The following is a 22,040-nucleotide window of genomic DNA, read 5'->3' on the forward strand; positions in this document are numbered from 1 at the left end:
AGACTCAATGACCTTTCAAGGTCCCTTCCAGTTCTCAGAGATAGGCAATCTCCATTAATTTATCTATCACAGAACTTTGTCCATAACACAGTGAGCCACAATTCCAGAGGCCCAATCCAGCAGCAACCTGCAGTCATAATTGATATTGAGACCCCTCTGAAGTGAGTGGCAAAACTCTTTTTGACTTCAGTGGTGACAGGACCATTAAATCAGAGATGGTAGCAAACTGGGAAATCTCTGGGCATGGTCTAGCCACCAGAGGGGAACAACGAGCCAAAGAGCCAGTTTGTGGTGGGAGAAATGAGGGTGCCACAGGTGAAATGAAGAACTGAGGTCGGCCATGGAAAATGTTATCCCTAGATATCTTCAGTGAGAGCAGATGTGAGGTCTGAATGTTTGCAGTCTATGTAGTATTGTATGTTACCTAATATGAAACGTGTCTCTGCGTAGTATTTCTGTGTAAAGTGTGTGGATATGTAGATAGGTGTATAGCTGAATTCAGTACTTGGAAAAATCAAGCCAGTGAACAGAAACAGTTCTAATATAATCTATGCAAAAATAGTTCAATGTAGCATTAAACTGTAGGAGCAGATTCCATCCCTCTGACTCCAGTGGAATAATTCCTTATCTTTCATGCAGTCCCCAAAGCCACCCCACTGGCCTCCTTCAGGGTATGTCTACACTACCCTCCTAGTTCGAACTAGGAGGGTAATGTAGGCATACCGCACTTGCAAATGAAGCCCGGGATTTAAATTTCCCGGGCTTCATTTGCATAAGCAGGGAGCCGCCATTTTTAAAACCCCGCTGGTTCGAACCCCGTGCAGCGCGGCTACACGGGGCTCGAACTAGGTAGTTCAGACTAGGATTCCTAGTTCCACGAGGCGTACTGGTAGTTCGGAATAGGAATCCTAGTCCGAACTACCTAGTTCGAGCCCCGTGTAGCCGCGCTGCACGGGGTTCGAACCAGCGGGGTTTTAAAAATGGCGGCTCCCCGCTTATGCAAATGAAGCCCGGGAAATTCAAATCCCGGGCTTCATTTGCAAGTGCGGTATGCCTACATTACCCCGCTAGTTCGAACTAGCGGGGTAGTGTAGACATACCCTCAGTCTACTGCAATATCAGCACAGGGTGAACCTCTCTAGTCGAGAACCCTTGGAATTTGCCAAAACTGTGGGGAGGCCAATATTATCTAGCAGCTTTACCAACACTTCCACAGCTTACTGGGCTCTTTAGGGTAAATTAGAGCAAAATAACAGCACAGAATACTGAGGGCCAGGATTGGTGGGTGTAAACAAACTTTATGGGACTGCAGGAAGCTTGGCCATACCCAGGATAAGTGGAATCTGGCTAACTAAAATCATGCTGGACCATGGATGTTGTTGGACCAGAGAGTGCTGGACTAGAGAGGTTGATCCTATAATAATATAGGATCTTCGATAAAATAGCTCTCATAAATGTCCACGCTGTCTGCAAAGGACAGGCTAAGAGCCTCCCAATGAGTCATCTGTTTACAATGTTTTAAACATCTAGATTCACTGGGGAGCTCTGACATTTACCAGTGGTATCTTTCTTAGTTGAGACTTGGCACCTCTTCTATTCCCCTGAGACGTGTTTGATTGCACTGGGCAAGAGCACATGAAATTAGCCGCAGATGTCATTGATAATTTCCCTTACATGGTTACAAGGCATGAGTGTGATATTTGGCCAAATCTATTGCTTCCAGCCTCTTCACCACCACCCCTACAAAAAAGGGCAAGGAACTGTCAGATTACTGACATAGCTTTAACTCACTTTTGATTGCTAATCTCTTTAGGATCTCTTCACAAGGGGGTGGCACTAATTCAGGGAGAACAAGGGTTTAAAAAGCCAGCTCCGAAGTGATCAGAAGAGTTCATGAACAGAAGCAGCTAACCAGAGAATTTTGCAACACAGACCCCTAATAAACATTCTCTAAAGTTGGGCCAAATAATCTCTTCTCCCCCCCTCAACCCGTAAAATAATAATAAACAAACCACAAACAAATTGCAACCACAGAACAAACACACACATACACATAAAATAAGGCAGGCAGAAATCCAGCAACAGAGCGGAGGCTATCCCTGTTTATTGCACTGAACTCAGCATGTATGAGCTACCTGTATGGTGGGCAAGTGATAGTGGTGTGCATTAAGTGCAAGAAATTTACAGCCCTCAGAGGCCAAATATAGATTCTTGAGACCATAATATCTGAATTGGAGACGCTAACAGTGGCGATGAGGTACATATATAAGTCTTTCCAGGACATGGTAGAGTGATCTCACTTCGAGTCTAACAGTTTCTATGATGCTGAGAAGGATGAAAGTGTCTGTATAAATCCATAGTATGCCTGCACCTTGAATTCTGATGGACTGCAGTCCTGGTTGCCCCATCTCAAAAAAGATATGTTAGAATTGGAAAAAGTACAGAAAAGAGCAACAAAATGATTAGGGCTATGGAACAGCTTCCAGATCAGGAGAGATTGAGAAGATTGGGATGGGTCAGTTTAGAAAAGAGAGAACTCAGGCGGGTATGATAGAGGTAAATAAAATCATGAATGATTTGGAGAGAATGAACAAGGAAATGTTGTTTACCCCCTTCATATAACACAGTGTGTTCACAGGGGTCACCCACAACATTAATAGGCAGCAAAGAAACCTAAGGGAGCATTTCTTCGTACAATGCACAATCAACCTGTGGAACTTGCTAGGGGATACAGCGAAGGCTAAGAGTATAATTGGGTGAAAAAAAAAAAAGAATTAGATAAGTTCACAAAGGATAAATCCATCAGTGTCTATTAGCCAATATAGTCAGGGATGCAACCTTATGCTCTGGGTCTCCCTAAATCTCTGACTTCCAGAAGCTGGGACTGGATGACATGGGATGGATCACTCAATAAATTACCTTCCACTTCTCTGTGATTTTTGTGGCCACAGGCAGTGTGGGGGATGGAGACGTGTGAGTGCTGCTGCTGCCCCACATCAGGCCCTCCTCGGAATCCCCGAGGCCATGTCTCCTGTAGGATGGGGTGCCATGGGAGTGAGGGTTGGGCTGTGGTGGAAGGAGTAGGACTTGGGAGATAGGAACTGACATACTCCTCCCTACCACCTCACTGGGACTCACAGGTTGGATGAAAGATTGCACAACTGCTTCAGCCACAGGCTGAGTTTGAGACCCCTGCCCTAAAGTACTTGTTACTGACCAGTGTTGGAGACAGGACAAAAAGGACTCACTTTTCTAATCCACTTTGAACATGTCTACATTCCTGAGTCCTGTGAAGGTTTGAAAAGGGACAGGATTGGTTCATTGTCTGAGGGTATGTGTGTCTTCTCTTTCTTTGAGAACAGTGTGGTTCCTTTCCGTTGCTCCATGAGACAGGACAAAGGACAGTGAATAAGCAGACCTAGGCCTATGTTCATGGTTCTGCCTCTGACTTGCTGCCTAAGTTTTCACTTCTCCAAGTACCTCAGTTCCCCCATCCTCAGCCCAAGTGGCTCAGAATACAGGTAATGAAGTAAAATAATGACTCAGGTTAGCAGCAAGAGGTGGTTCTTCACCAGAGCCCCCTCAGAGGAGGGGGTAGTGTGCCTCAAGCCTCCCATCTGAGTGGCATTAGGAACTGGCTTGAAGGGTCACAGCACGGTTCAGGTTTGGCGCTACCAGGCTGCCATGCTCCTCGCTGAAATTTGCCCTGGCTGTCCCTTTTTCATGACAAAAGGGCCACTGGGCCAAGCCTCAGTAAATCTGTGACCCCCTGTGTGGAGTCACAATGCCGAGAGAGGGGAACTGGACCCAGTCTCACAGGACAAAGACTGAGATGGTGCTGCAGGGTGATGTGCTGTGGGTTCACTCTTTGACTCTCCACCCTTTTTTTGGAAGGTTGGGGAGGGCCCTCAGTTTCAGATTTTGCCCCAGATGCTCACTCATGATATCGGACTACAGACGGTGGGAGAGAGAAAGAAGATGCTGAAGGGATGATCAGTGAGGCAGCGGGATTGTGAAAACCGAGGAAAAGACGTGAAGGAAAGGAATGGTGAACAGCACCAAAATGAACAACGAGGTCGAAGTGAGTGAAGGTAGAGAGAGGGCAGCCCAAGCAGTCATGAGAGACCCTCATGAAAGTGGTTTTACACAGGATGGGGAAGATGAAAGCCAGGAGGCTGAGTTAGAAATAAGGTACCCTTGGAGAGAGAGGGGAGAACGCCCACCTTGTTTCTCTCATGCATATTCACAAACAAGTTTATGGTATTTAGTTTCTCCACAGCCTCTCACAGCAGGCCCCATAAGTCACAGAGCTCCTGTGAGTTTTGGGCCTACTGCTGCGAGCATTTCAGCAGGTAGTTTTCACCATTCCGTACAGAGCAGAAAAACTGTTGTCTAATCACAGGAAAGATTCTGATTGTGTCAGCATCCAAGATATTTTCAGTATTATTTACATGCAAACATAATATGATCCCCTATACATTCACGTGACATTTTACAGAGAAATGAAGATAAGGCCTCCCTGTCCACTCCAAAAGAGCCAGCAATCAAGGACTGTTGTGACAAAAATGATACAGGGAGGTACAATTGCTTTCTGGGATGTAGGTTAGGAAGCAAAGGTGGCCAGAGGTGATGGAGACTTTAAGATCACACTGTAGATTGGGGTATGTCTAGACTACAGGCTTTTGTCGACAGAAGTTTTGTCGACAGATACTGTCGACAAAGCTTCTGTCGACAAAGAGCTTCTAGACTACATCCAGTGTAGACGCAAAGGACAGTGTAGATGCAATAATGCCTTCTGTCGACAGAACCCTGTCGACAAAAGGCATTATTCCTCGTAGAATGAGGTTTACAGCCGTCGACAAAACTGCTGAGTTCTGTCGATGTTATGTTGACAGAACTCAACAGCAGGTATAGTTTTGTCGACAAAAATCCACTTCTGTCGACAAAACCCTGTAGTCTAGACACACCCTTGGTGTGTGTGTGTGTGTGTGTGTGTCTTGAGGGGGTCTGTGATTTTCCTGGTTTGGAAAAGGAAGATTAAGGTTTGCAGGCTGTACAGAAGAGTGTTTTAAAAAGGTGCTTGTAGGCAATAGGAACGGAATATGGGGCCGGTGAGGGGGTACAGTGTGTCTGTCACATAGGCTGATTGTTCAAAGCTAGGGTTGCCAGACGGTATAACCAAACATACCGAACACCCCTCCCCCCAAAAAAAAACACTGGGGAAAAAATTCTGTTGAGGAAAAAAGGGGGAGACCAAAGTCGTTGAGTGAAAAAAAAAAGAACCCCTTTAAGAAATGCTTTTGAAGCTTTTTGGCCCTAACAGGCTGCAGGTGGCCATCTGCCAACTTGCCTCCTTGCTCCAGGCCAGACAGCTCCCCTGCAGAACCAGGTAAGCACCCAGGATTTTTGCCTCCTGGCCGGGAAAAAAATCAGAAAATACGGGACATTTTAGGTGTTCGGTATTTTCTGAATTTTTTTACTGGACAGGAGGCAAAAAATACCGGACTGTCCGGGTCAATTCCGGACACCTGGCAACCCTATTCAAAGCCACCGAGGTTTAGTGTCTGATTACATTGGCAATATTACCCTGTACATGAGCTCTGTGGGAGCCGTTGCTCCACGCTTGCAGTCTGAGACTCATGATGGTCACTCCACATGCAAGTTTGGGGCCTGGCAGTAGGGTGAGGGGCCACCCTCTTTTATGAATGGCGGCCGCTTTGAATGAGGGATGTGGCACTTTGTAGGTATGTGTGTACATCTTGCTTAGCAGTGTAAGTTGAACCCTCCCATGTCCCAGCGTGCATTTTTTGTTTCAGACTTCACTGAAGAAGCCCTTTGGGCTGTTTGTTTCTTTTAACTGAGTCAGCAAAAAGTACTTGACAGTTGGCAGGGTAGCTCAGAACAGTAAGAAATCTTGTGCAAGATATTTTATCCTCCTCAAGTTGCTGGGACACACTGTTACAGAGTATTATAGATAAAACTTTTTCCTTTCTCCTCAGACAACTAAAGCTTTTCTACAACTGCTCTGAAACAGTACAGATGTCCTGGCAAAATCCTTGGGGTCAGCACTTTGGCACTCTTCTCTAGGGAGACTATTCATTCGAGCGTTGGAACAGCTAACGCAAGGACCCGGCTCTAGTCACCGATGATAAGAGAAAGTTGTAAGAAAAAACAATTGGTTGGGTAATTCGTTGTGATAGGTCCTCTCTCATTGCAGACGCAGCCCCCGAACTAGCGTGAATCAGTATACAATCTCAGTGGCATCAATGGGGCAACTGTGCCCTGATTTACATCAGCTAGGGATCTGGCTCAACAACAAAACCCCATTTTTTTTGTCTCTGCAGTCTAGAGGGCGGGATAAGAAGGCTCCTTATTTGGTGGGAACCCCCTGCAGGAACTTTAGTTGAAGTGAGGGAAGGGAGCATGTCCACCAGAGCTGCGGTTGGGGGGAGATGGAAGGGTGCATGTCCCCTGGCTGAGCAGGTCCAGGTTATGGTGGGTGGGGGCCACAGAAGGATCACTTGTCCCCTGGAAGCAGTAGCTCTGGGTCAGCCATGGTGAGGAGGCAGGGGTGAGGCACCCCATCATGGCCCCAGCACAGAGCTGCCACAGCTGGGAGGGAAGCACAGCCCTCTGACAGCCTACAACAAGCTGCTACAGCAATTCTGTGCTGGGGTCAGCAGACAGAGTTGGCACTCTGTGTGCCTGCCCTGAGCCCTCTATCAGCATTCTCTTGGTCATGTCAATTTTGAGGACTACTTGATTTGATGATTCTGTCTCTTTTCTGTTTGGTTTTATGAGAAGCAATCCCATTCCAGGCACATCCCATTCTCCTGTCACAAGCAAACCCCTTATGTTGTTTCATGTTTTATGATAAGGGGAAGCTGTATACTGATTACTTTTTTTTTTGGTCTCACCATTTAGGAGGAGTTCTTGAACAAACAGACAAACTCACAAACAGACAGACAAACTCTCTCATATATAGTGTAGGTAATTATTCCAGGAAGCTTCTGAGGCATGGGTAATGGAGTGACCATCGCTATAGTCCTACACCCTCATCTGGATCCTGTGCACCCATTCCACAGTCACGCTATATGTATGGATCTAGACGTCATGGACTGGCCCTTCTGTTATTTCCCAAGCAGTGATTAGTACCTCCTCCATAGTAAAGATGACAGTGCCAAATTTGAACTGTCAAAGTCCATCCATTACTGAGTTATCTTTCTTGCATCGGGATGGGGAACAAGGGTACAATTTTTAAAGCAGGAAGAACATAACACTGAAATCAGCAATGTTGAAGCCCCAACCTTTGGAAAAATGTCATCAAGTTGCCATTCTCAGACTGAAAAACTTCAAAAACAGACTGGACAGAAACTGCTTAGGTGGAATTCATATGCAAATTTGACACTCTGAACCAAGGTCTAAACAAACACATGGAGTGGTTCTCCAATTACAATAGGTAATTTCCCATTCAGGTGCTCTCAGCTTCTCATCACCATTGGAAATTAGCCACATGCATTCTGATTTAATTAGCACTGATATCATAGTCTTTCTTTCTTTCTTTCTTTCTTTCTTTCTTTCTTTCTTTCTTTCTTTCTTTCTTTCTTTCTTTCTTTCTTTCTTTCTTTCTTTCTTTCTTTCTTTCTTTCTTTCTTTCTTTCTTTCTTTCTTTCTTTCTTTCTTTCTTTCTCAGGAAAGCTTATGCTCTAATACCCTAATACATTTCTTAGTCTTTAAGCAGCACCAGACTCCTTGTTGGTTTTGCTGAAACAGACTAACATGGCTACCTCTCTGAAATCCATCATCTAGATAAAAATCTGCCATGGGAAATTTCATCCCAAATGGAAAATTCTTTAAACCAAAGGGTTGGGATTCAGTACTCCTGGGGTAAAATCCTCAAAGACAAAACTCCTAGGGTATGTCTACACTACAAAGTTAATTTGAACTAATGGACGTTAGTTCAAACTAACTTTCATAGGCGCTACACTAGCGCTCCGTTAGTTCGAATTTAATTCGAACTAACGGAGTACTTAGTTCGAACTAGGAAAACCTCATTTTACGAGGATTAAGCCTAGTTCGAACTAGCTAGTTCGAATTAAGGGGTGTGTAGCCCCTTAATTCGAACTAGTGGGAGGCTAGCCCTCCCCACGTTTCCCTGGTGGCCACTCTGGCCAACACCAGGGAAACTCTTCTGCCCCCCTCCCAGCCCCGGACCCCTTAAAGGGGCACGGGCTGGCTACAGTGCCCGTGCCAGATGCAAGCCTGCCAGCACCCAGCCAGCAGACCCTGCACCTGGCACGGATTGAGCCACCCACCAGATGCCCCCCAGCTCTCCCCCTCTTCCCAGGCTGGTGGCTCCCGGGAGCTTGCCCGGGACCGCAAGAGGTGGGCACCCACCTGGGCTAGTGCAGACATCGTGGACCTCGTCCACGATCTCCGCACTAGGCACAGGAAAGTGGCCGGCTAGGGCAGGAGAGCTGCCAGCCTGGCCACCCAGGAGCAGGTGTGCCAGAGAATCAAGGGGGTCCAGTGAGACCCCCGACCCTGAGCCCTGAGCTTACAATGGCCATCCTGGGTCAGACCAAAAGTCCATCTAGCCCAGTAGCCTGTCTGCCGACAGTGGCCAACCCTAGGGATCCTGGAGGGGATGGACCGAAGACAGTGACCAAGCCATTTGTCTCATGCCATCCCTCTCCAGCCTTCCACAAACCTTGGGCAGGGACACCACTTCTACCCCCTGGCTAATAGCACTCCATGGACCCAGCCTCCATGACTTGATCTCACTTCCCTTTAAACTCTGTTCTAGTTCTAGCTTTCACAGCCTCCTGCAGCAAGGAGTTTCACAGGTTGACTCTGCTTTGTGAAGAACAACTTTCTGTTACTGGTTTGAAGCCTGCTACCCATTCCTTTCCTTTGGTGTCCTCTAGTCCTTCTATTATGGGAACTAATGAAGAACTTTTCTGTATGCATCCTCTCCACCCCACTCATGCTTTTAGAGACCTCTATCCTGTCCCCCCTCCGTCTCCTCTTTTCTAAGCTGAAAAGCCCCAGTCTCTTTAGCCTCTCTTCATATGGGACCTGTTCCCAACCCCTGATCATTGTAGTTGTCCTCCCCTCTCCCATCCTTTCTCTTCCCCTCTCCCACCTCCTTTTCCCAGTCTCCCCCAGTTTTGTTCAATAAAGATAGATTCCATTTTGGAAGACACATTATTTTTATTTTGTACATCAAGAAGAGGGGCTAGGGAAGGGTAAGTGGAAGGAGGTGAGGGAGGAATGGGGCACGAGCCACCGATGGGGAGGACTGGGCTGGCTCTGCGGGCTTCTGGGGGTGGAAGCTCTCCTGCAGCCCCCTAATTGCCCCCTCTCCCCAGATGGCAGCTTGTGGCAAGTGCAGCCGGGCTGATGGCCGAGTGGTGTGATGTGCCCAGTGTGGGTAGTCCGGGCAATCCAAGCCAGGACTGCTTTGCAAGCAGGGCACCCCTGAGAACTGTCTGTCCGGGGTGGGGTTCGGGACCCTTTAAGCACAGCCCTCGGCTAGCCTGAGACAGCATCTCCACGCTCTAAGTCCTCCTCTGATGCCCTGCCGGCACTGCTTCTGGCCATCCTTAAGCCCGGTTCAGGGTCCACTTAATGTGGACATACTAGTTCGAATTAGCAAAACGCTAATTCGAACTAGTTTTTTAGTCTGGAACCGTTAGTTCGAATTAGCTTATTTCGAATTAACTAATTTGAACTAAGTTAGTTCGAATTAACGTTGTAGTGTAGACATACCCCTATTAACTTAAAGCAGCATTGTGGTTTTTCTCCTCATTCACTGGGACTTTGGGCAAATTACTTAATGGCTGATAGAAAGACCTCCACTGACTCCAAGAAGTTCTAAAGCAGACAATTCTGCCACAGTTACTTGGTTTGAAATCAGTGATGCTATTTCAGACAGAGACCTCTCAATAGGAGCCAGGTTAATAGATCCAGAGATTCCAAGGCCAGAAGGGGTCATTGTGATCATTTACTTTGACCACTTGCATGACACAGACTGTAAAACTTCCCCAACACTCCTCAGAGTGTTGGATTTTTAAAATCCAATCTTGATTTTAAATATTGTCAAGGAAGGAGAATCCACCACAACACTTGGCAAACTGTTGCAGGGGTTAATGATTCTCACCATTAAAAGTGTACACTATATTTCCAGTCTGAATTTGTCTAGCTTCAATTTTCAGCCATTGGATTATGCTATAGTTTTCTCTGGCTATGTCTACACTGCACATTTATTTCAGAATAAGCTATTTCAGAATAATTATTCTGAAATAGCTTATTTCAAAATAGCATGTCTACACTGCAGAGAAGCCTCAAAATTAATCCGAGGCAGGCTTCCCTAATGTAGATGTGCTATTTCCATTTAGAGCCCCAAGAGGCACTGGGGAGGAATAAGTTAGAATGGCCCTGGTGAAGGGCTATTTCGAAATAGCAGAAGTGGAGCATCTACACAACCCCTATTCCGAAATAGCTATTTCAGAATAAGCATCATTCTTCACAGAATGAGGTTTACAGAAGTTGGAATAAGCCTCCTGTTATTTTTAAATTATTTTGAAATAATGCTATTGCTGTGTAGACACTTGCATAGTTATTTCAGAATAACGTCCATTATTCCAAAATAACTTTGCTGTGTAGATGCACCCTCTGTGACTGTGGTAGCTATTTGTTCCCCATATAGCTACTTCTAGCCTGTTATCAAGTCACCCCTTAACGTTCTCTGTGTTACATTACACAGATTGTGCTCTTGCAGTCTATCACTGCAAGGCATGTTGTCAGATCCTTCAGGTATTCCTGCAACTCTTCTCTAAACTCTCTCCAATTTACCAATAAAACTTCTTGAAATATGGAGACCAAACCTGGATCCCATAATGGTTGTGCCAGTGTAACCACCACCAGGCACATATGAACCCCCGACTTAGTATATGAGTTTCTAATCTACACTTGAGCTATAAAGCCAGCTGGGTCTCAGCTTAGAATGCAGAGCTCACTTGTTCTTATCTCTTGTTGTAAGTGGTCTAATGCCACTACATGGGACAGTGAGTCACACATAAGTGCCAAACATAAAGGGAAAATAACTTCTGTACCCCTTTTTGAGATTCTCCTGTTTATTCACTGCAAGATTGTATTAATTGTTTTGGCTACAAAACCACATGGGGAGCTCATCTTTAGCTTATTATTCACCATGACCCCCAAATCTATTTAGTCAGTGTGTCCCAGTTTATAGACCCCCATCCTGTAAATGTGGCCTACCATTTTTGTTTCGATGTATGCATTTACATTGGGTCATATTAAAAAGCATCTTGTTTTTTGTGTGCTGTTTACCAAATGCAAGTTCGCTTTAAATCAGTGGCCTGTGCTTTTCATTATTTACCAGTCTCTCAGTGAGTGTGTCATCTACCAACTTTATTTGCAATAACTTTGTTTTCTTCCAGGTCACTGATTAAAATCTCGAATAGATTCTGGTTATGGCTCACTAAATCATGCACAATAATACGTAAGATTGAATGAATATTTGTTTATAAAGGCTAAACGTATTAGAGTATTTAAAATTAGTTTGAAGATGAATGGAAGAGGCAAGTGTGATTTATTTGGGTCACTTATTAGATATCTAAATCGATATTTAGGCACCTAAAATGTATACATCCAAGCTTGAAAACTGTAGTCTAATATCTGAAGTATGTGGATAAGAGGTGCTGTGTAAATGAGAGTATATATGTTAAACAAAGCATAATACAGTCCACACTACAAATAGCCAAACTATTTTCTACTCCTGAATATCAGCTTTGGTTGGTTTTAGTTTTTATTACATATTTTTGTCAACAACAGTCATCTGGAAGTTTAAATGTCTATATTACACTGGTAATAAATACATTTTTTAAAACCCTTACAATGGTTATACAAATTTGAAGTTTATGTAACAAACTAAGTGGTTAAAAAATTCATCAAAAACATTTGCTTCCTGGAGCTTTCCACATTGTGCGACAGTTCAGCTGTGGTTCATCATTAGGCCCTGGTTATATTTTGTTACGCAGACGCTACAGTGTCCCAGACCTATGGTACAAAGCGAACAGACTTAAACAAGAATCCAGCTGCAACCACTTCATTCAAAATGGGTGTTAAACCAAACTTTAGTTGCCTGTCCGATGTTCCCCTGGCAATCAAAATGCTATGACATTTGGGCAGGTAGGCAGTCTGCTTGGAGTTACATGAAGGTAGTGGGCATCAGTGTTCAGGATTCCAGTGAGAGATGATCAGGAAAGAGGGGAACACTCCGTGGTGTCTGCAGAATGTCCCAACAGGGCAAGAATTTTCAAATTTCATCCTACATCCTACTGTTATCTAGACTGTTAAGTAACTTTCAGGGTTACTGCTGGACATTCTTCTAGATCAAGGGCAATTGCTTTGATTTTTCCCTCTAGATCAGGGGCCTGTTTCTCAGTGACACTAAGCTCCATAGGTGACTGGTACCTGCTGATCATGGGAGTGGATGGCAGAGTGAGGGTAGCTGTCTGTGTTACTGAGCATGCTCAGTCTGTGAGAAATGCTTACTGCAAGCCAAGTAGCAAATCTGAGTGGGCACATGCCCCCTCATGCCCCTGCATGTACCACCTTTGTTGATTACATGGCCATGGGATAAGAGGGAAGGTCCTTTCTTGGATTGCGAACTGGTTAAAAGACAGGAAACAAAGGGTAGGAATAAATGGTAAATTTTCAGATTGGAGAGGGGTAACTAGTAGTGTACCCCAAGGGTCAGTCCCGGGACCAATCCTTTTCAACTTATTCATAAATGATCTGGAGAAAGGGGTAAGCAGTGAGGTAGTAAAGTTTGCAGATGATACCAAACTGTTTAGGATAGTCAAGACAGAAGCAGACTGTGAGGGACTCCAAGAAGATCTCACCAAACTCAGTGATTGGGCAGCAAAATGGCAAATGAAATTTAATGTGGATAAGTGTAAAGTAATGCACATTGGGAAAAATAACCCCAACTATATGTACAGTATGATGGGGGCTAATTTGGCTACGACAAATCAGGAAAGGCATCTTGGAGTTATCGTGGACAGTTCTCTGAAAACTTCCACGCAGTGTGCAGCGGCGGTCAAAAAGGCAAATAGGTTGCTAGGAATTATTAGGAAAGGGATAGAAAATAAGACCCAGAGTATCTTACTGCCCCTGTATAAAACTATGGTACGCCCACATCTTGAATACTGTGTACAGATGTGGTCTCCTCACCTCAAAAAAGATATTTTGGCCTTGGAAAGGGTTCAGAAAAGGGCAACTAAAATGATTAGGGGTTTGGAGCGGGTCCCATATGAGGAGAGGTTAAAGCGACTGGGACTTTTCAGTTTAGAAAAGAGGAGACTGAGGGGGGATATGATAGAGGTCTATAAAATCATGAGTGGTGTGGAGAGGGCCGATAAAGAAAAGTTATTTATTAGTTCCCTAAATAGAAGAACTAGAGGACACCAAATGAAATTAAGGGGTAGCAGGTTTAAAACGAATAAAAGAAAGTTCTTCTTCACACAGCGTGTAGTCAACCTGTGGAACTCCTTGCCGGAGGAGGCTGTGAAGGCTAGGACTATAATAGAGTTTAAAAAGAAGCTAGATAATTTCATGGAGGTTAGGTCCATAAAAGGCTATTAGCTAGGGGATAAAATGGTGTCCTTGGAGAGATGGCAGGAGACAAATCGCTCGATCATTGTCTTCGGTCCACCCTCTCTGGGGCACCTGGTGCTGGCCACTGTCGGCAGACAGGATACTGGGCTAGAAGGACCTTTGGTCTGACCCAGTACGGCCGTTCTTATGTATGTTCTTATGCCCCTTTGTGCTTTTCTGTCCAGTAAAGAGGCCTTAAAGACCAGAAGCAGCCCTCAAAGACTTTTCCCTATGCAGAATCCCTGCCACCCCCAGCAAGCATTGACTTTTACAGCAGCCTTACTTTGAGAGCCCAACGTGGGGGGAGGGTGTCTGGAATACATTTTACTATCACTGTTCTTTTCTCAGGGGAAGTGTGGGGTGCCATTAAACACAACTGAACACCAAAGCCCCAGATCATGAGCATCTCAAAATTTGTAAAAGGAAACACCCATGCAAGATTTGGCAATATAAAAATACAAGGTTTTTGGATTTTGAGTAATGTAAGACGCCGCTGTCAAATTTATTTGCAGAAGATAAAAAATAATGATATAAAAGAATCAGAGTCGTCTCCAAAAATCTTCTTGCACTAAGGGAGAACATATACTGACTTATCACACTGAAATGTAAAACTGAAGGATTACTAATGATAAGATAGCTATATTAGTTGTAATTATGGATATAATGAATAAGCATAGATAAAGTAACATGCAGGCATGACATGAGTGTGTTTTTGTCCATTGTCCTGTAAAATAAATTGCTGATTTGTTTAAAATGATATAATTCCTGGCAAGGGAAATCATGTGTCCTATGAGAAGATGTAAGTAAGAGGTGCAAACGTAAAAATGAATTCCAATTCCCTCTCCCAAATGTCTGGAAAATTCAGAAACAGAAACTGAAATGTAGAAGTGGAGGTTGTACATGCATAATATATGGGATATGTAAAAATCAACAAGTAATGTGTTAAAAGTTGATTGGAGGAAAACTGAATAATGGGGAATATAAAAATGTATAAGACTCCAATGGAAGTTGGGCCCAAAAGTAGAGAGAGACCTGCTCAGAAACTGAAGAATGGGAATGAAGGACTAGATTAAGGGATGTAATGGCTATGTGGATGGTATTCCTGGTCTAAAATACAGCAGAGACCAGATGGGTCCCTGGAAGCTTTCAAATATGGGTAGAAGAAAGTGTCTCAAGGCCACCTTTGTTTTTCCCATTACCTCCTGCCTCTGTCACAATTTTCTTCCCCAAGTGCAGGAACAGAACAACAGTTGACTCAAGAGCTTCGAGTCTCGCCTATTATGTCCACCCTTCTAAAAGGGAATGACATCTGACAGCATTCTGGATAAGGCTCATACTCTCGCTAGCAAGATGATAGAAAGGGATAAAACAGAGGTCTGTGTATGCCCTAGGAGAAGAAAAATAAATGTAATATTGAAATAAGACAAAATGGATGGAAAGACCAAGAATCTCTACTCCTGGGGATTATAAAGACTCTGTTCCTTTTACAGAGAAAAAAAATTGAAAGCTGGAAGTAAAAGAAGAATTTATTTAAAAAAGTATTTATCCAACAAATTCTGTCTCTTTTTCAGTTGGGTGAAAAAACACAGTGCCTGAGTATTCAGGTGGGATGCTGGAGTTTGGATTCAAAGATCCCCTCCGCCCATCAGGGACAGGGTAAAGGCGACTACGCATGCAGCTGTTGTTCCGGCCATTCCATTGTGCATGGAATGGCTCATGAGGTGAAGTCTTTTCCGATGCTCTGTCTTAAGCATTATCTTTTCTATATTAGTCGTGTGGGGTTGTGGGACAGTAAGACTGACATGAAAGGGGATCTGTGGTCCTGCCCTCACATGGACCTACTATGCTGGCATCATGTAAGCTGGTAGGGAATCTAGTTCTGCTGCATGCTCCATGAAGCCTGTTGTTCTCCATCCCTGTACACTGCCCCCGCTTGCCCACCGTGTAAGGGTTAAAGCTAAACAAACAAAAAACTTCCAGTTCCAGAGGGCCAGTAACTCATCCCGCATCACTGGATACTGTATGATTTCACCAAGAACAACACTGCTAGTTTGCACCATAAAACCCAGTTTGCCTGGGTGGGAAATATAGACTGGAAAGCCCAGGACATTTTGGCCTGTTCTACACTAAAGGGGAAAGTCAACTTAAGATACGCAACTCCAGCTACGTTAATTATGTAGCTGGAGTCAAAGTATCTTAAATTGTGTTTTGGCACCATCCACACAGTGGGAGGTCGATGGGAGCAAACGCTCTATTGACTTCCCCTTCCTCCTTTTGAGGAGCAGGACTACTGGTGCCTGATGGGAGCTCCCTCTCCATTCTGGCAGTCTGCCTGGAGTTTGGGCATTCTCAGCTGTGACTCTCTCTAGAGACTCCAACAATAACACTGTAGAAATAAATGATTGGTGGGTTTTACACCCGACGATTGCATTAGAGCGAATCGCCTGTGGACAGATTGTGATTTTCTCCCTTTCCCCGTCTTTATGATGTATATTCCGTGCAAACTAAATCCTATCTTGAACAAAGCTTTTGTTATAAAGCTTTTGTTAGGATGCCCATAAAACTTTCCATAAGATTAAACTGAGATTTAAATATATTCAGTTACGTTGGTTTTTAAAGTATTTGATATCAGCAAAAGAGATTAAAAAAAGCTATAAAACTTCAAGAACATATTAGAATTTTCCAATAGTCTGTTTTCATCTCTCATAAAGATGGTTAACAAATTGGTTAAAGCTCATTTCAGCTGATTTAGGGGCTCTCTTCTGAAAGATGCACTGCTAAATAACATAAACTTGGTTAAGATACCATAGTAGCTAAAGGCCTAATTCAAAGCCCATTGAATTCAGCAGAAGCCTTTTCAATGACTTCATTAGACTTTAGATCAGGCCTTATTTGTATATGAATAGGCAAAGTTAACTGATACTAGCCGCTACACCACCCTTTTCAATATAATTCCATAAGGCAGTGTTTCTTAAACTTTTAAGACTGAGGAACACCAAACAATTTGTTTTTTATGAGGAACACCAAGAGTTTTTGGTTGAGGGGGAACCCTCCCCCGCACATCTCCTGCCCCTTGAATACCAGACAACATTTTTATTGACAACGACAATATTTGCTCACTGCCCAATGATAATTTAAGAATCTTTTGAAAAGTGGAACATCTTTTTAAATCTAAGTATCCCAAACGTAACCTGTTAATCGCTATCCATTAAATAAAAAAAGCATTGTCCAATAAAGAGGGAACATTGTATCTGGCCCTCCTCAGCTATCCTTGGGTAACAAGTGAGGGCTAAAGGCAGCAGCACAAAGACCCGGTTGGGCAGTTCTCTCCCCTGGCAGGCAGGATTCCCAGACCAGCAGCGGAGATAGCCAATCAGAGCTGGCCCTGCAATGCTCCTCCCCTCTGGCCAGGGACGCAACCGAGGCATGGAGCTTTCCCAGGCGACTGCAAGCCAGGCACAGAAGCACGTGAGGAGGAACACGGGTAGCCCCGTCTCATCTCCAGCTGCGTCACTGCTGCCTCACCACTCACTCACCTCTTCCACCCTTCGCACCATCTGCTGCATCTCAGCGGCTCTAGCGGCCGTTAGTTTTCCTCAAATGGTCGCGGCACACCTGTGAGTTCTCCGTGGAACACCAGTGTTCCGCAGAACACAGTTTAAGAAACAAGGCCATAAGGGCTGTGATCGTAGTCTTAGTATTTCTTCCTAGATGTGTTTGGCATCTCACAAAGTAAGTGCACATAATTTTCAGTAGCTCTAGTAACATCTTGCCCAGTAGGGCCCGCCTGGGCCTTACACTCCACAAAATAAGTAAAAAATCACTGCTCTGACCAAGCTTGGCACTTTGGTTTAAGACAAAGGGTGCGTCCTTCCTTCCTTCTCTTGTCTGGCTCTGCTCAGAACTGCCCTTTAATAGAAGCAGCCAGCCTTTTTCATATGAGCCCTTATTTGCCTCAATCTCCTTCCAGCCATTGGAGGACTGACTAAGTATTGCCAACTCCACAAGTAACTGACCCTGGTTGGCCTTTCTACACAATTCCCAGAGGTCCATACTTTCTGCCCTTCTTCAGTTACAGGGCCACTTCCCAGGATGGGGTGCATCAAGACAGCAGGGTCTGTGGCAGGAGATCACAAATGTCTGGTATGCCCTGTCACACCTCCCAAGACAGGAAAGTTTAGATCTTCTTAGCACACATGGTAACACAGGAAATCTCGGACTGAAAGTTGTTTGTTGAATAATGTCACAGAATTCTACCCATTGCTTTCATTGACGATAAGGAAGATCTTATCCATACTAACATCTGCACTTGGCTGAGCATTAAGTGGGTTAATACATGATGTTCCTGATTAGCCATAAAGATTTCTGAGGTACTTGCTGAAATAGGAGATTCTATAGTGGCTCCTTGCCCTGGACTGTTTGTACGGTTTCACTGCACATCAATTCTGCACACAGCAGTGAAATATAACACTACAGACCTGTAGGCTCTTTCTGTTCCCCAACTCCTCTGTTACACAGAAACAGTATGTTTATGCTACTCAGAGTGAGTGAGAAATTATTATTTGCTGCTGCCTGTTATGGATGGGAAAGTGACTTATAGATTTCATAGAATGGAAGACCTGTGTAACACGGAATTCTATCCCTGGGGCAGATCTCTGCTCTGCTTTGTCAGAACACCACTGCAGGGATCTCATTGCCTTTTAAGCAGGCTCACATAATATGTAGCTCAGAAGTTCCAGCAACTTTGCTTTTGTTTGAGTGGTGTCCTCTCGATGGACCAGATTTCAATACCTCTCACTATGGCATTATTCAAAGAAGGCTTGCCTTGTCATATGGATCTCTGTAAATGATGGAAATGACTTTCTTCATGCCAAATGCAACAAAAACATTCTTGTGCTGCATGAGCCTTCTGAAAGAGAAGCTGGATTCTTGCTCTTAGAATGCAATTGCAACACTCCCATCCCCAAAATAAAAAATAAAAAAAGCCCCCTCCCTGATAGAGGTTTATATGTAGATTATTTCTGTGTATTTGCCAATAAACTGACTAGCATAGGAAACATTTACTTATTCTCAAACAGGCAGCTCATTTGGGTGTGCTCAGACTTTGCCTGCACGATTGGCAAAGGGACCGAGGGCCTCACTTGAGTAGAACAAAGGTGAGCAGAATGCAGCCTTCTTCATCTTGACATTGGATATCACTATAGGGTCAAGTCTTAGATTCCAAGACCAGAAGGGACCATTGTGATCATGCAGTCTGACCTCCTGCATAACGGGGCATGAAGCTTCCCCAAACTGATTCCTAGAGGTAGAAGAACATCTGATTGATGAAGAATCTTCCATGACTTTTGGCAAATTGTTCCAATGGTTAATTACTCTCACCATCAAAAGTGTATGTTGGATTTGTCTAGAAATGGACGACTGGAGTGGGATCACGTGAGGATTACCTGTTGTATTCCCTCCCTCTGGGGCATTTGGCATTGGCCACTGTCAGCAGATAGGATACTGGGCTAGATGGACCTTTGGTCTGACCCAGTATGGCTGTTCTTATGTATTTCCAGTCGGAATTTGTCTAGCTTCCATTTCCAACCATTCAATGATTTTATACCTTTCTTTGCTTGACTGACAAGATCATTATTAAATATTTGTTCCCCATGTAGCTCTTTAGACTGTAATCAAGTCACCCCTTAATCTCTTTGGGGTTTAAGATAGATTGAGCTCCCTGCGTTGATCACTATAAGGCATGTTTTCCAATCTTTTAATTATTCTGGTGGCTCTTCTTTGAATCCTCCCCAGTTTATCAATATCCTTCTCGAACTCTGGGCATAAGAATAAGACACGTTATTCCAGCAGTAGTTGCACTACTATCAAATCCCAGGGTAAAATAACCTCTCTACTCCTACTTAAGAGTCCCGTGTTAATGCCTCCAGGATGGCATTAGTTCTTTCAGTTGCAGTGTTGCACTGGAAGTACATGTTCAGCTGATTATTCACCATCACCTCCCCCAATCATTTTTCAGTGTCCCTGTTTCCCAGAATAGAGAGTCCCCCATCCTGAAAGCATGGCCTACATTCTTTGTTTCCAGTTGTATACATTTACACTTAGCTGTATTTAAAGTGACTATTATTTGTTTGTGCCCAGTCTACCCAGAGTTCCAGATCACCCTGAGGCCACGTCTCTACTTGCTGTGCCAGAGATCAATCTTCTAGCATTCGATTGAGTGGGTCTAGCAAAGACCTGCTAAATCAAACACTGAGGGTGCCCCCAGTTGGCACTGGTACTCCTCGCAGTCTGGAGGACCAGAAACATCTGTAGGCTTGGCACTGAGCTTCCTGTCCTTCAGAATCCTAGACTCTCTCTGTTCTCACAGGGGCTCTCATCAGCCCTTCTGTGGCATTGCAGTGCAGGGGACAGAAGGACCTTCTTTCCATGTGACGTTGTTCTTTAGCTGTGGCCTGCTTCTCACAGTGCTTCCTGTGGCAGAGCTTTGGCCTTGCCTCAGGGGTCCAGTGCATCTAGGTGGAAAGTGTTTGCCTTAGAAGCTTACTGTGGCCCTCCACATAGCCTCTTGCTAAGGGTCACACCTTACAGAGCCATCCTCATCACAGGCCAGTCAGATGGGTTTGGGGTGAACCTCTTTTTAGTCTCAAACTCCCCCTTCAGGTGTGGCCACCATAGTGGTGCAGGAAGGCTGGGGGGGGGGGGACTTAGGTCCACCTCTGCTCTGGGTTTCAGCCCAACGACCCTAACAGCAGCGGCAGCCGGAAGTAACTCCTCCACTGCCAGAGCTGCAGCTTTTCTTTGGGCCACTTCCCCAACCAACTCCTCCTAGTACTTTTCTCCTGGTACCCCCTTCCGCTCTTCCACAGCATCTCTTCATGCCCAGTGCTTGGCCTGCCGACCCTTTCTGAAGGGAAGCCTTGTAAACTAGCCCCGGCAAGTCCTTAATGGGATGCAGGTGTTCTGATTAGCCTACCACTTCTGGCAAGCTTTTAATTGGCTGCAGGCTCTTCCTCACTGTGCTGCAGCAGTGCCTCACTGGTTACTCAGGAAACAGAAAACTGTTCATCCAGAGGCCAGCATATCTACCTTCCATCAGGCTGCGGTAGCCAACTCAACTCCCTTGAGTTCCGGTCCTCTCGGTGAGGTGTCTGCCACAGACTGATCCTGCTGATCCCTTCACTGCTCAATTCCATTTGTCCAAGTACATGCTCATGATTGCAGTGTTGTTGAAACCATGAGAAAAATCAAGAACTATAAGCCAGGTAAAAACCCCAGCTTGTCTAGACAAATGCTACAGAAAGTGTTGCTAGGGTGACCAGAAACTTGGCTAGACATAACTGGTACACATACCTGGGCCTGTGGTGTGGTAATAGGCTGCCCTTTCCTCTGATTTTTGTCACTGAGAAACATTACAAAGTCCCACCACTGTATTCAATTGTAGAGTCATATTTCATGGTGTTTGGGCCATTGGTCTCCCTGTAGCACTCAGGAGACTGTGAGCACAATGGTATCAGTTTAGCGGGTTTGTGTTAAAGATGAATACATTTCTGAGGACTGCAATTTAGGGCATGCCTTTAAGGTTAAATCTCATTATGTGCCCATGTGTTTTACATTCTCATCATGATTCTCAGGTGTTTTATACCCTCATTATCTTCCCAAATATGCATTTCTAGGTTACCAGTTGGATACTAATGGTCAGACCTCTGTAGCAGCAGGAAATGTGACTCAATCAGCTGTGATAAGACAGTGTACAGTTGCTTGCCATAAAGTTAGTTATAGTTACCTGAATTAGCAGGAAAGCCCCTGAGTAATGTAACCTAGTCTGACGGACTATGATCTCAAGTTGTTTTTCCAGAGTTCCTTTGACATTTTTCAATACAATCCATGCATAACCCAGAAAAGAAGCAGTTCTTGCATATGAATGTGAAACATCACTTTTGAAAGACACATGTTTCTGTTATAGATGGTGTGTGCTTCTTATAATAGGAGTCAGATTGTTCCAATTTTGGCCTCTTCTAAACCTTGTGGTCCTCCTCAGAAAACAAAAGGGAACCGGACTGTGTTAGCTCTCTTTGTACTAAGGGGAGGCAGTCCTTTGGGTGGAAAAAATGTAGGGTAAATACAATCTCCTATGTTCTCCAAAGGGAGTTGAGGTTTTTGACATCATGGATCTTTATAAAAACAATGTGGGGAAACATACATATTATTTACCACAGTGCTTTGATTTCTGGAGAAGAACAGGGTTGTGGTAGACAGCTCACACAATCCTTTGCAAGCACTAAATTAGAAAAATAAAAAGGGAAAGTCACAGATTCAGAGTTTGAATTAAGACAGTCGAACTGGAATTACCAGCT

General features: G+C 44.4%; 1 long non-coding RNA gene across 1 annotated transcript; it reads left to right on the top strand.

Moving 5' to 3' along the window:
• Positions 1-228: 228 nt before the first annotated feature.
• Positions 229-7,191, top strand: LOC142830648 (uncharacterized). Its single transcript, XR_012906084.1, has 3 exons — positions 229-386; positions 6,000-6,161; positions 6,925-7,191. It is a non-coding gene; the product is annotated as an uncharacterized LOC142830648 (long non-coding RNA).
• The last annotated feature ends 14,849 nt before the right edge of the window (positions 7,192-22,040 follow it).

This window comes from Pelodiscus sinensis, chromosome 9 (assembly GCF_049634645.1).
Source record: "Pelodiscus sinensis isolate JC-2024 chromosome 9, ASM4963464v1, whole genome shotgun sequence".
Taxonomy (NCBI): Eukaryota; Metazoa; Chordata; order Testudines; family Trionychidae; genus Pelodiscus; species Pelodiscus sinensis.